Source organism: Camelus ferus, chromosome 31 (genome assembly GCF_009834535.1).
Source record: "Camelus ferus isolate YT-003-E chromosome 31, BCGSAC_Cfer_1.0, whole genome shotgun sequence".
Classification (NCBI taxonomy): domain Eukaryota; kingdom Metazoa; phylum Chordata; class Mammalia; order Artiodactyla; family Camelidae; genus Camelus; species Camelus ferus.
In genome coordinates, this window is record NC_045726.1 from 13,141,313 (window position 1) to 13,153,846 (window position 12,534).

General features: G+C 52.0%; 1 protein-coding gene across 2 annotated transcripts in view; it reads right to left on the reverse strand.

Annotated features, from left to right (window-relative positions):
* The window catches only part of SLC25A37 (solute carrier family 25 member 37), a 34,476-nt gene that overhangs the window by 20,026 nt on the left and 1,916 nt on the right, over positions 1–12,534 (reverse strand). The window lies entirely within an intron of this gene.

Below are 12,534 nucleotides of genomic sequence, written 5' to 3' on the forward strand. Positions count from 1 at the left end.
GGACTGGAGGCTTCCTAAGAGACCATATGGTTTTAGTGCCATCTTGCCATCTTACAGATGAAGAAACTGAGACTCAGACAAGTGAAGTGTTTTCCCAGGGTCACTCAGTGGGTGGGGCCTCTGGCATCTCAAGCTAATTACAACTCACCCCACAATGCAAATGTAAACGGTACATGTGTGTATCCAGAGAAAGAATCCATTTTTGCCTTGTTTCTCCCTGTCTCATTCCCTGCCCTCCATGCTCAAGTTCTGGGTTGACAAAGGTTCTCCCTGTCCTTTAAACGCTGGTCGCTCAGGGAGGATCAGAAATCTGGTTCCAATTTTTAAAGCAACTTCTAGTAAAAGCCTGGCTTTGCAGCTCCCTTTCATTTTTTAGGGTCTGAAAGAGAAGTTCAGAAACTTCCCTATGACTGGATGATCAGAAAATATGAAAGACCCTTGAAAGAGACATTCAAGGGAAGGTTGAAACGAGAACTCTTACCCCAGGTCAGAGGAAGCATTCCCAGCCAGCCCACCCTCAGAACTCTCTGGAGGGAACAGCGCTAATTCCAAGGATAAATGAACGACCTAAAACGGGGCCAATTCAGACCACATCGTCACACCCTGCAGTGCCAACTCCTCTCCCTCCCTCTGAAACTTGAAGTTTTTGGAGGCCAAGGAGCCAGGAGTCCCTCCAACTCGCCAGTGTATTCCTTATTGTTATTTTACGGTTTTTACAATGAAAAGTCATTTGCGTAACTGACATCCTCGAGGCTCTAAGGGCTAACTATAAATCTTCAGTCATTTTCCAAGTAAGTTCATTTAACGCTTCAGGCTTCCTGGCCGGCATAAATACATATGCATTAATTCACTCATTGTCTGAGAAGCCAAGCTTCAAGGAGAAACCATTTTTAAACACAATGGCAAGAAAAGAGAACGCTCAGGTCTCTCTTTCATTCTTTAGGTTTTTAACCCCTTCACTGACCACCTCGATCCCAATGGGGTATTTATGGCATAACGACAACCAGATCCAGTCCTTGCTTCTACCCTGACCTGCTTCTATTTCTTCTGGGTAATAGCTCAGCCTTGTTTCTAAGGACACCGCTCACACACATCCTCCTTCAAAACACCTAGCAAACAGATTTAGCAACAGAGATCTTCTGTGCCGGGGGAATCAGTGGACCCAGAAAGAGAGGGCTGGCCTTGGAGAAACAGGACCCTCTTTTTAGCAGCTGCAAGGCCCGGGAGCTTCTGTCTACACCTGGGCTGATACGGGCACCAGGAGGAAAATCCTTAACAGCCCAGTTTCCAGCCTTTCTCAGACTCACTGGAGGTGGACGGACAAAGATCAGGAACTGAACCCTCCGCATCTGATAGGAGGGTCCCCCAGAGAGAGACTGGCTCAAAGGACAGAGAGGGTGGGAAGGAGTGTCCAGCTATTCAGCTGCCTTTAGAAAGCAACACGGCAGGAGACAGGCATCTGAGTGTCGAGAACAGGTCCCTGGGGATGCTCCAGGTCAATCTCAGTCCTTTAGAAAACACATGGTCACCTGCACTGTTTGTCATGACTCTCCTGTCACCCTACAAACTGTGACTTGGGCCAGGAAAGGTCACGCAGGCAAGCCCTCAACCTCTACCAGTCACGTGACTGTGTTTAATTTTTAGCCACTGGTCTGGCTGCCGCTCCAGCTGGCACCTGCCACTCGTGTTCCCCATCAATTATGAACCAATGATGAGCCGACATGCCTTGGACGGGGCAGCTCTCCTCCCTGCCTCCCTGTTTTCGCCCTCCTCTGGTCTTCAGCTTTGCAGGGCAAGTTCCCACCCAGGGAGGAGGCTGGGCTTCCCTAGAAGCCCCCAGGCAGCCACTTGGTGGCCAAACAGGGAATTAAAATTTCAGGACAGGGGGCAAAATAAGCAATTTCAGAATAGGGGGCAGGTCCCGCCTGAAGACTCCAGTGTAATCGCAAACCACGAAAACTTTCTCAGCTGATTCTGTGGTCAGAAGGCTTGGAGCAGAACCCCAAAATCAGAGAGTCAGGGGAGGGGACAGGTGTCCTGATGGTGGCCAGGCCATGACATTCTAGGGGACAGAGAGTCATATAGCTCAGTTTTAATATCTACATCTCCTTCAGCCTAGATACGACGCAAGATATTATTTCTTTGAGGGGCCCTTTCCTGACCTCTCCTGAGGAGGTTCAGTTTCCATGAGGACAGGCTCATGACCCTCTCCAGGAATGATTCCTTGATACCTCTGTCTTCCCTGGCAGACAGGTCTGTGGGGAGAGACTGAGGAGTGTCAAGCCTCTCGGCTCCCGGGCGCCCGGCACATCCCAGATGCTCCCACTCCTTAATTAGTCACTTAGTGAAGTCCAGGGGTTGAAGTTTCACTTTTGCAAATGCCTTTTAACTCCTCCTTCGTAGAGGTGTTTCTATGAATCAGGCTCGTGCAAGCCATGAGCAAACAAGCCATGGAGACAGTGACTAAGGAAAGAGACCATCTTGGATCTTCAATCAATGACACACCATGGATTTGCCCTTCCACCCGCATCTTCTTTCCTTTAGAAAAGCTTCCCCCCGTTTCTCTGCTCTGACTTCTCCAATCTGATCATCAGCCCACCACTCGCTCCTTTAATCCAGGCTGGAGACAGCCCCAGGACACCCATGGGACATCCTCTATCAGAGGCAGTGGCCAGCGTGTCCCTGGCCCCAGCAAGCTTGGCTGGCACGCTTCCTGCAGGCTGCCAGAGCCCACCCCCCCCCCCTCCACACTCACTGCCATGCCCAGGACAAAGCTAAGCACCAGCAAAACCCTCCCTGTAGGTGGCGTGAGGAAAGGAGGACCAGGGACCCCAACACAGAGGCATCTGTGTCCTACCTCCTCCCTGTTACTGCTTTTCTATGTCAGCAGTTGTGAGCAACCAAGGACAACAGAGATGGGAGGGACCACGGTGGGAAAGGGCATCAGCAGAGACACAGAGACCCGCTCCAGGACAATCAGCCACCTGCCCAGGTCCCCAGCCTCATCTGCCTGCCACTCGAAGGGGCGGGCTCACTTGAAAAGTGAGAGTGAGCCTACAGAATGATCACCCCACAGAGAGGAACAGGGCCCTCACCCCCTAAAGGTGGCCTTAATCACCGGCTTTAATCACAGAAGCCGTATGCAGCCCCTCTCATCACCGGTCCTACCTCATCAATTTTAAATGTGTTTCTGAGCACGCCTGGAGAACAGCCCCATTACCCAACTCAAGAGGCGGCAGCAGACGGCCACCCTGGTCTTTATCCAACAGATGGGAGACACCGTGTGTAAGGAGAGAGGTTAAGTGCCCAGGGCCACGAAGCTACAGCCAGTCCTGCAGCAGCTGGAACCAGAGCCTGCATTTTCCATTCCAATGAGCTAACCTCACCCCTTCAACAGGATCCCAGTGTGATAATAAATACCATGACCTGGCACCTGCAGAGAGCTTTATTCTTTTTAAATGGTATCGAGGTTTGTTCACTGCAAACCTGGCTGTATTTTTTTTAGCTAGATGGGATAAGTAGGCCTGAAAGGGAGGCAAGACAGGCACTGTCACTCTTCCCTATTTAAGATGAGAAAACTGAAGCCCAGCACTCTTTCCAACAGGTCATTTTTAGGCTATGATCTGGAAAGGAATCTTCAGGCCAATCCAAATTCAAATTACTGTCTTAGTCCAACTTTGACTCACTGCTGAAAAGAGAACGTACCAGAGCAGCTGCAATTTGCTCCAGAGAGAGAAGCCAGACAGAGCCCAAAATATCCTATGACAATCGCCATGTGTCATCATCCCCTTGCCCTGCATACTGGAATAGTCAACCAAGGAACTCCTACCTATACATTAGAGCCCTGTGTTCCATGCCCCGCTTTGATTTTCTGTTGGTGCTCCCTCTACTTCAGTTCTTCCCCCTCAAGAATGCTGCTGGGGGCCCATCACCTCCTCTCAGAACCTAGCTCGAGGGCTCTGCCGTCATTAACATCTGAGTCTGCACCCCAGGCTTGCTTGTTCCCACCTGATTTCTTTCCTTGACTCCCCCTTCAGCTCTGGCATAGCAGAAAGAGGCCTGAGTTCCAGGGCGATTATTGTTCTGAAGCTCAGTTTTCTCATCGATGAAATCAGAATCTGTGCACGCCTTTTTCCATCTTCAAAGGAGAGCAAAGAGGATCAAATGACAGAAAATAGGTCCAAACAATACAAAAATACTGTGATATACAATTACAACAGCAACACGCAAGCATAACCAGGTATTCAAGAAATAACATTTTCCAAAATGACAATAGGAACTAATATGAAGTGAGTGTTCACCACGCACCCGACACTATTCGTAACACTCTGGATGGATCATAATTCTCATAGCAGCACCCTGAGGTGGCTACTGTGTTATCCCCATTTCACAGATAAGAAAAATAAGGCACAGAGAGGTTTCAGTGCCAGTCCAGGGAGTCTGGCCCCAGGCCTGCACTGTTAATCTGACCAGCTCTACTCAATCATTGAGCACAATGCCTCTGATATGATCTTTCATCAGTTGGGTGTGTCAAGGTTTTACAAAAGCTGCCCGCAAACGTGATCCCACGTGAGCTTCTCAACAGCCCTGTCAAGTAGGTAAGTAGATGATGTTAGTCTAGGTGCCTAATAACAGTCTGTTTGACAAGGAAACACCAGCCCAGAGAAATAACCCGTCCAAGGCTTCAAAGCTGATCAATGGCAGGACTGGGACTTAAGTTCATGGGGCCTGCCCCTTGCCCAGTTCAGTGCCCTTTCTAGGGCCTCAACACCGGCACAAGCTAAACACACACACACACATGCCCAGCCCCTGCCCACGGCAGCATCTCAAATGGAGCCTTTATGGCCATGCCAGAGAACAAAGGCTGTCCTCATCCTCTGGGGGCTTTTTGCCACCAGACCTCAGGTGGGATGTGTGCAATGGAGCCAGAGGCTGGTGACCCCAGAAGACGTCCTCTCAGTGACACGAAGCTGCCGTCCCTCAACCTGACCCATAGTGGCCAGACGTTTCCTAAACCTGTTATGCAACTCTTGCTTCAACGAAGCTGCTGCTGGGATTTCTATTTCAACATGTTTTGTTTTCTCTTCAGAGAGAAAACACGAATGTGAAACCTTAACACCTCTTAGTGACCAGACAACGGCCCTTCCCGGCGAGCTGGGATTACTGGTAGGGTGGGGGAGGCTCTGAAAGGCACCTTCTGTGAGCCAATTGCAGCTTCCAGAATGACTAACAACCGCAGGGGTGAGGAAGAGGATGGGGGGGTGGGGGTGGGGGAGGGCAGTACAACTGAGGGCCACTGTCTCCAACAGGGGAAGGAGCCAATTCAAGAGTGTCCAGCACAGACGCCCCAATGACACTCCCCAGCTGGCTCCAGACCTTCACGATGGCAGCCTGAGCGGTCCAGAGTCCACACACCCCAGCGCATTATAAAGTAAATACCAAGTGGGCCTATTCCTCTCTTCAAAGGGAGCCGTCCTGTCACCTAAGCTCAGGATCTAATTATAAGGAACAGGCTCTAGACACAGAGGCCAGGGCTTATTTCTGTTGCCCGGTGCAGGGAGTGTGGTCAGGAAGTGAGGAATGAATGAAGTGGGCTGCCAGATGAATTAACAGCCTCCTCGGGGTATACCAGGCCTTCCGGGTTCTACTGCAAAAAATGGGACAAACAAAAGGGCTGAGAAAATCCCTTTGTGGCCAAGAGACGTTAGGGATTCCAAACAACGCTAAACAAAACAAAATAAAAACTAGCGTTTGTCTAATAGTAGGTTTTAGAGCCCTTTTTTCCCCTCCATGTCTCTTTAAAACGACTGTGCCTTCATTCATTCAGCCAAGAGTCAGAGCGGGTAAGAGGGGGAGAGGGCCTGGGTCTCTGCCCACCACTCAAGGTAACCCAGGCTTTATTCTGAAGGCAACGGGGATGGCTAGGGGCGGGTCAGGTAGGGGGAGACACCACCAGGTGTGAACTGACACCATGGGGCTGCCCCTCGGCCCCCCTCTGCCCCCTTGTAAGCTCTGCTCCACCGCAGAGAACCGGATGGATTATCCACTCCGATCAGCTAAGCTTACCCCTTTAACACAATCCTAGTTTGATAATACCAGGACCAGGCATCAGCAGAGAGTTTTACACTCAAGCTGCGTTCACTGCAAACCTGGCTGCATTGTCTTCCAAGAGGCGGTAAGTAGATCTGAAAGGCGAGCAGGAGGAGTACGGTTACTCTCCCCCATTTAAGGAGAGAAAACTGCAGTCAGCCAGGAAGCCGGGGGGCCGAGGTGGGAGTGGGCAGCTATGAAGGATTTGTGGTCATTCATTCCACAAACACTTAACTGAGCACCTACTGTGTGCTGGGTATGGTTCCTGGCAATGGGAACACACCAGAGAATAAAGAGAGTAAAAATCTCTCCCGCCTGCTGGGAGCTGACATTCCGAGGAGGGGAGACAGACCATGCGCAATGGAGATCATGCTACAAATATGAAGAAAGTAATAAACAACATAAATAACACATGTCAGTTAACAGTCTTGTGCTCCATAAGGTAACACGTGCTATGGAGAAAAAGCAGGCCGGGCAACAGCGAAGTGTGGACGAGGGGAGGGGAGGGGTGGGGAGGGTTTATTCCACTGTGACTAGTGATCAGGGAAGGTGTCAATGCAAAGCAGAAGGAGCTGAGTCCCCTGAACCTAGGTAGTAACAGTGGGAGGAGAGCAGGACCAATTTAACAGACATTACAGATGCAGGAGCGGACAGGTTTTGGTAGCGTCTGGGGTGGGGTGAGGGAGAGAGGGGCAGAGGCAGGATAAACACTGTAGACGGTCACCAAATTTCTGAGGGGGGCGCCCCGGCCAAAGGGCAGGCCAGAGGGGAGGGCAGGATGTCCACACTGGACACCAAGGCAGCCAAGTGGACACGTCTTCAAGGCAACTGGACACCCAGCTCCCACGGAGACTGGACCAGAGTCACAGATGTGCAGTCTACGAAGTTCTGAGGACCCAGGCAGGACTGGAGTCGAAGAAAAGAGAGTGGAGGGCGGAGTTCTAAGGAAGACCAGGACGCTGCCCATCATCAGAGGGGCCAGGAAAACCACGGTGGGATTTACGAGCCAGGAGACAACTAGCATCGTGGGGGGGTTTCAGCAGAGTGGTAGGCACAAAAGCCAGAGGCCTGGGAAGGGACAAGGAGAGGAGGCAGACAGTGAGTGTCAACCATCCTTTCATAACATTTGTTATTTAAAGGAGAAAAAACTCTCGGGGCACGTGGGGTCAAGGTGAGCCATCTGGGGTTTGTTTGTTATTTAAGATGGGACAAGCGTGGACATATGAATGCTTTTAAGAAGGAACCAATGGGAGGGAAGGCTAATGATATTGGAACTGGGCTACACATGAGACAGATGACCAAAATAGCCACTACTATGACCTTTATTGAGAACTTAGGCGCCAGACACTGCAGTGAGAGCTTTCCATACGTCACCTCACTTAATTCTTTTGACAACGCTGTAGGCCCTGGGATTAATACCCCCACTCTGCAGACAAGGAAACTGAGCTTCAAAAGGTCAAGTAAGGTGGCCCAGGTGTAGGGCCAGGATTCAAATCCATGTATATGGGGTGGTTCCTACACGTCACCCTTCCCGGCCTCTGCTGGCTACTCTGAGAGGAAGGAAAGACCCTCTAACCTTATGACAGGAGGAGGGGCGGGCGACGGTGGGCAAGTTGGAAGGACAGTCACAGGAAGAAGAGTTTGACCAGGGTCCTGGTTCCTCTATGAACAGGAAGCCAGATGCCACACTGAGGCTGAAAAAAGTGGAGGGGTGGGGTCTGAGGAGCAGGATGGGCTGAAGCAGCTGTAGAGGAAGATGGAAAGCCAGGCTAGGGGCCCCAGAGGCTTGGCACGCAGGGTACCAGTGGAGGCTTCTCCTAAAGGGCTCCGCCGCCCAACGGACCGCTGGGCTGGTGGGGACCAGGGGTGGGCAGGCCAGTGTTAGAAGCACCAAAGGCAGAGAAACCGCAGGCCCGAGAGTGGCTGCAGTGGTGGACCTTAGGGTCCAGGTGAGATAAGGAAGGCAGGGATGGGCCGAGAGAGGAGGCAGGAGACCTAGCACAGGGGGACCATGAGACAGCGGTGGCCAGGCTACATACGATTTCAGAGCAAGCAAGGTCCTGGGTTAGGACGAGACCAGTGGAGGTAAAGGCCATCCACCTGAGGGCGTCAAGAATGGAGGGGACTGGGTGTTCAACGGCTAGTGACCAAGAGGGGCTGTTCTCAGGATGAGGATGGGATTGGTGGTGGAGGAACAGCCGGAGACTGAGGAAGAGTGACTGGACCCCACGTGGATGACGACAGTGGTGATGAAAGAGAGCTCACACCCGGAGGACACCTCCCACACAGGAGGCTCGGTTAAGCGCTCTCAGGACTTAACCCTCACAGCCACCCCAACACCAGGACCACCTTTCCTCTTTTTTACAGATGGGGAAACTGGGCAGAGAAGGGGGGAAACTGGGCGGAGAGGGGAAGAAACTTGCCCCCGGTCACACCAAATGGGAAGTGGGACCCAGGCCACTCAGACAGGCTTCAGGGCCCCTGTCCCCACCCATCCCGGCCCCGGTGGAGGCTGAGGTGAGTAGTGATCGGGAGACATGAGGGACGGATGCTAGTGGAAGTGGACGGCAGGGGCCTCAAAGGGGGAGAGGCTGGGCGAGGAACAGTAAGAGGGCACCACCTTTACCTGAGAGGCTCAGGGAAGCGGGGACCTCAGGAGAAGAGCTGGATTTCTACCAGCAAAGGAGGAGGAAGGAACACTCGGGGAAGAGGTGAGGGAGCTTGTTACAAGGAACTTCCACGAGGGATGACAGGAACATAAGGACAGGAGGAAAGGTGGCTCAGGAGAGAGAAAGCAGGAAGAAAATTCATGACAGATAAGGAAACTAGAACTCTGGAAAGCAAAGCGTCGCACCCAACCAGTAAAGCCAAGACCAGGATCTGAATCGCTCCAAGATGGTTCTCTGAGGGTGAGAAATCGCAGCTCAGACGGAACAGGTTTGCAGTGAAAGAGAAAGTGATTGGAGACCTGCCTCCCAGGAAAAATGGTGGCAGTGAACATTCCAGGTGGAGGCTGGGAGGGGAGGGCAGGCTTTGAGCAAAGCAGAACTCACAATCGAGATTAAAAACAAAAGGAAAAGTCTCTGAGAAGGAAAGGTTGCATACCAGGGGAGATACGAAAAGAGAAAGAAAGTTCTGGGCTCTAAGAGGGACCGCCAAAGGTTTCCTTGAACACTGCAGCCAGTTCCTCCACTGGGTCAGGGAAAGGGAACCCTCCTGAAGCCGGAAGGGGTCCAGAGCCCAAGCCTGTGAAAGAAGGAAAGCGGGACTAACGTCCTGAGATTGGTCACCACCCCAAAGAACGATGGGACAAAACCCTCATCAGTGAGAGGTCTCCAGACAGCTAAGACGTGCCCAGTGGAAACCAGGAAACATATGGGAGGCCTACTCCACAGAGCAGCAACCCTCTTCCACGGGACACACCCCCACCCCGTGCACACCCCTGCATGGGTTAAATAATGTAATCGATATCCCCCATAAGATCCCAGTGCCGCTCCCTAGTGAGAGCTAAGGCCACCATCCATGCCCACTGTAATCCTAGGGGCTCGCCTCCAACTCCTCTGGCCCAGCCTCCCCCTCCCCCATTCTGGGCAGAGGGGGCCAGTGGCAGGCAGGAAAGTGGTCACGTGGGGACCAACTGCTGACTCCGGGACCCGTGCGATCCCCACCCCCACTCCTCCAGCAGCGCAGACCCGGACCCTGGACATCAGCACGTGGCCTGGGTGTTCGTGAAACAGACAACAGGCCAGAAGTTCAAGAGGCCTCCTTTTCAGACCCCATGCCACTCCGCAATCCACCTTTTAGAAAAGAACCTCCCACTGAAGGAGGACAGGGAAAAAAAGGGAGGGGTGGGATCTGAAGGAGACAGAAAAAACACTCTAATTTTGTTACAAGAGCTAGAGCAATCAGGGACTTCACGCCCTTTGGAAGCGGAATGGCATCTACTGGACTGTATGTGGTTTCAAAAGCACTGGAGTGGCTGGGAGGGGACTCTGGCAGCTGCCTTTGCCCCCTGAGGACCCCAGCAGTTGGCTGCCCTGCTGGGACCAGGACAAGCAAGCTCTGAAGTGGAAGAATGCCCAGCCGCCCTGGCACCTGCCCGGCTCAAGGCCGCTGCTCCGAGCTCGGCAGGGCCGGCGACAGAAACCCCCGAAGCCAAGCAAGCTTTCCAACTGGCTCGGCACCCACCAGCTCCTCGAGAGAAGGCTGGGCCTTAACCCTCGGCCGCCGGCTGTCAGCGCCCTGCGATCAGCCTGCACCCCGGCTGGGAAGGAGGGCTTCCCCCCGCAGAGCTACGGACAGCGTTTCCCTGACAAGCAGAGCAAGAGAAGGGCTGTGAAAGGGTCGGCGGAAGTTCCCTCGCTTCAAATCTTTCCTGTTTCCTTCTGGCCCTGCTTTCACCACCAGCGCGGGACTCAGCCTGGTCTCCGAGTGGTGTGCCTAATCTGGTTGGAATTTCCTCCTCCACCCACCTGGCATTCTCCCCACAGTCCTAAGCACTCCCGACCAGGGGTTCTCACATCCACCCCAAGTGCTGGTCTAGGCGCCCACGCCACTGGCCACTCCGGAGCACCAGGAAGAGGCTCCCGGCAGACCTGCCGCAAAGGCCTAGTCGGAAAGGGACGAGCTGTGGTTACCCTTTGGTGAAAGGCCCACGGAGTCCCCTCGCCCCCTCCCTTGGTACCACTGCGGGGTGTCGGAACTGACAGGAGAAAATCAGAGGTCCCAGCAGCCTGGCCCTTGATAGATTAGTAAACACTCACAAGCCACCACCGTGTGGCTAAGTGAGACAGGAAGACACAGGAAGGAGCAGAAAAGTTGCCAAAAGTCTTCCAAATACCCACTTAATAATCACAGGCTGTTGACTGCTGGAGCCCCAGAGGCATTCGAGATTACTAGGTTTAGAGTTTTTCATACTTTTTTGGCCATAACCCCCAGCCAGAAGTGCATTTCACACAGCCACTCAAGGACCACCACACACACACACACACACACACACACACACACACACACACACACATAAAAGCAGAATTTCATGGAACAATACTGCTCCTTACTTCACACCACAAAATACATGCTTGTATTTTGTACTCTCACCAATCTGGCTTTTTTAAAATGTTGCTCCCACTAATGGGTCACCACCCACAGTTTGAAAAACACAGGTCATTAAAGTGACATGGTGGGGGTGGAATGGGACTTCATGGGTAAGTGTATTTAATATTACAATTCGAAGCATCAGCAAGGCTGGCTTTCTGCACTTATGACCAGTCTAGCAGCTCGTTGAAAGTGACCAGTCCTGAGCCCCATGGTCCACACTATCTAGGAGAGAAAAATTAGAAAAAACAGGCCCATCTAACACACTCACTGACCTTCAAAAGATCAATCTTAAAAATGCGTGCCTTATAAAATCAAAGTAAACTTTTTCAAGATACGATGTACATTGATTCGGCTTCAGGTGTAATAATTACTTGAAATTTCAAGGAACATAAAAGAGGACATTGAGTGTTCTGTGTCCATAGAAAGGGGGACAGGTTAAAAATGGGAAATACTGAACTGGTCCACAGCCTCTGTTTTAGGAGTGACAATGTGAGGGCACAGAACAGTGCCTAAGGCATGAAGCAAGTTAAGGGCAGGGCTTCAACCCCAACCCTGTGCTCTTCACTCAGTTACTCATGGTCTCCGTCATCCCAAATATTTAGGAACACAGGTTCCCCAAGTAGAGCATTTCCATGACTGAAGCATGGACGCTCCCTGATATCTCGTGCTGGACAGACAACTGTGCTGCTTGCCGTAGCCTGGGGTCTGCTACAAGTCTGCTACAGCCTTGCTGGGGTCATGCAGCGGGGCTCACACCTCTTAACTCTCTCTGTGCCCTTTGTCTTGGCTGCAAAATGCAAAGAGCAATCCCAGAAAGTTACAGCAAAAAACAAGCGGTGCTTTAAAGCCAAACCTGCACGCTAAAAACCAGAAGAATCCCTAAGGGTCATTATTTGGGGCCAGAATTAGAATCCCAGAACCTAGAAGACCTTACTGATTTCGCTAATCCAAACCTTCACATTACAGTCAGGCCCCACAGAATGACTTGTCCAGGACAGCCAGACCAGCTCCTTCTGCCACGTACACCATGTTAACCTGTCCCCAGGTGAAAACTGCTGCAGAAGGTAATACTAAGTACACAGTGACGCCTGGACCGAAACATACCAACATCCACAGGGGATAAGGAGGGGCGGGGAGGAAACTAAACACAGATCACACAATTTAAACACGTGAGACCAATGCCTCTTTGGAGTGTCTCAGGGAGCTCAAAAGGCCCGACTGACTAGTCCTAATGCTAAAGATAAGCTAAAATGATGCCATGAACCAAACTCACAGCAAAGAGGCCAAGGGCCTCAGAAACAGAATAGTTCCCTGATGGAACATTCATCTCCGTGACTCAGTGGGTCC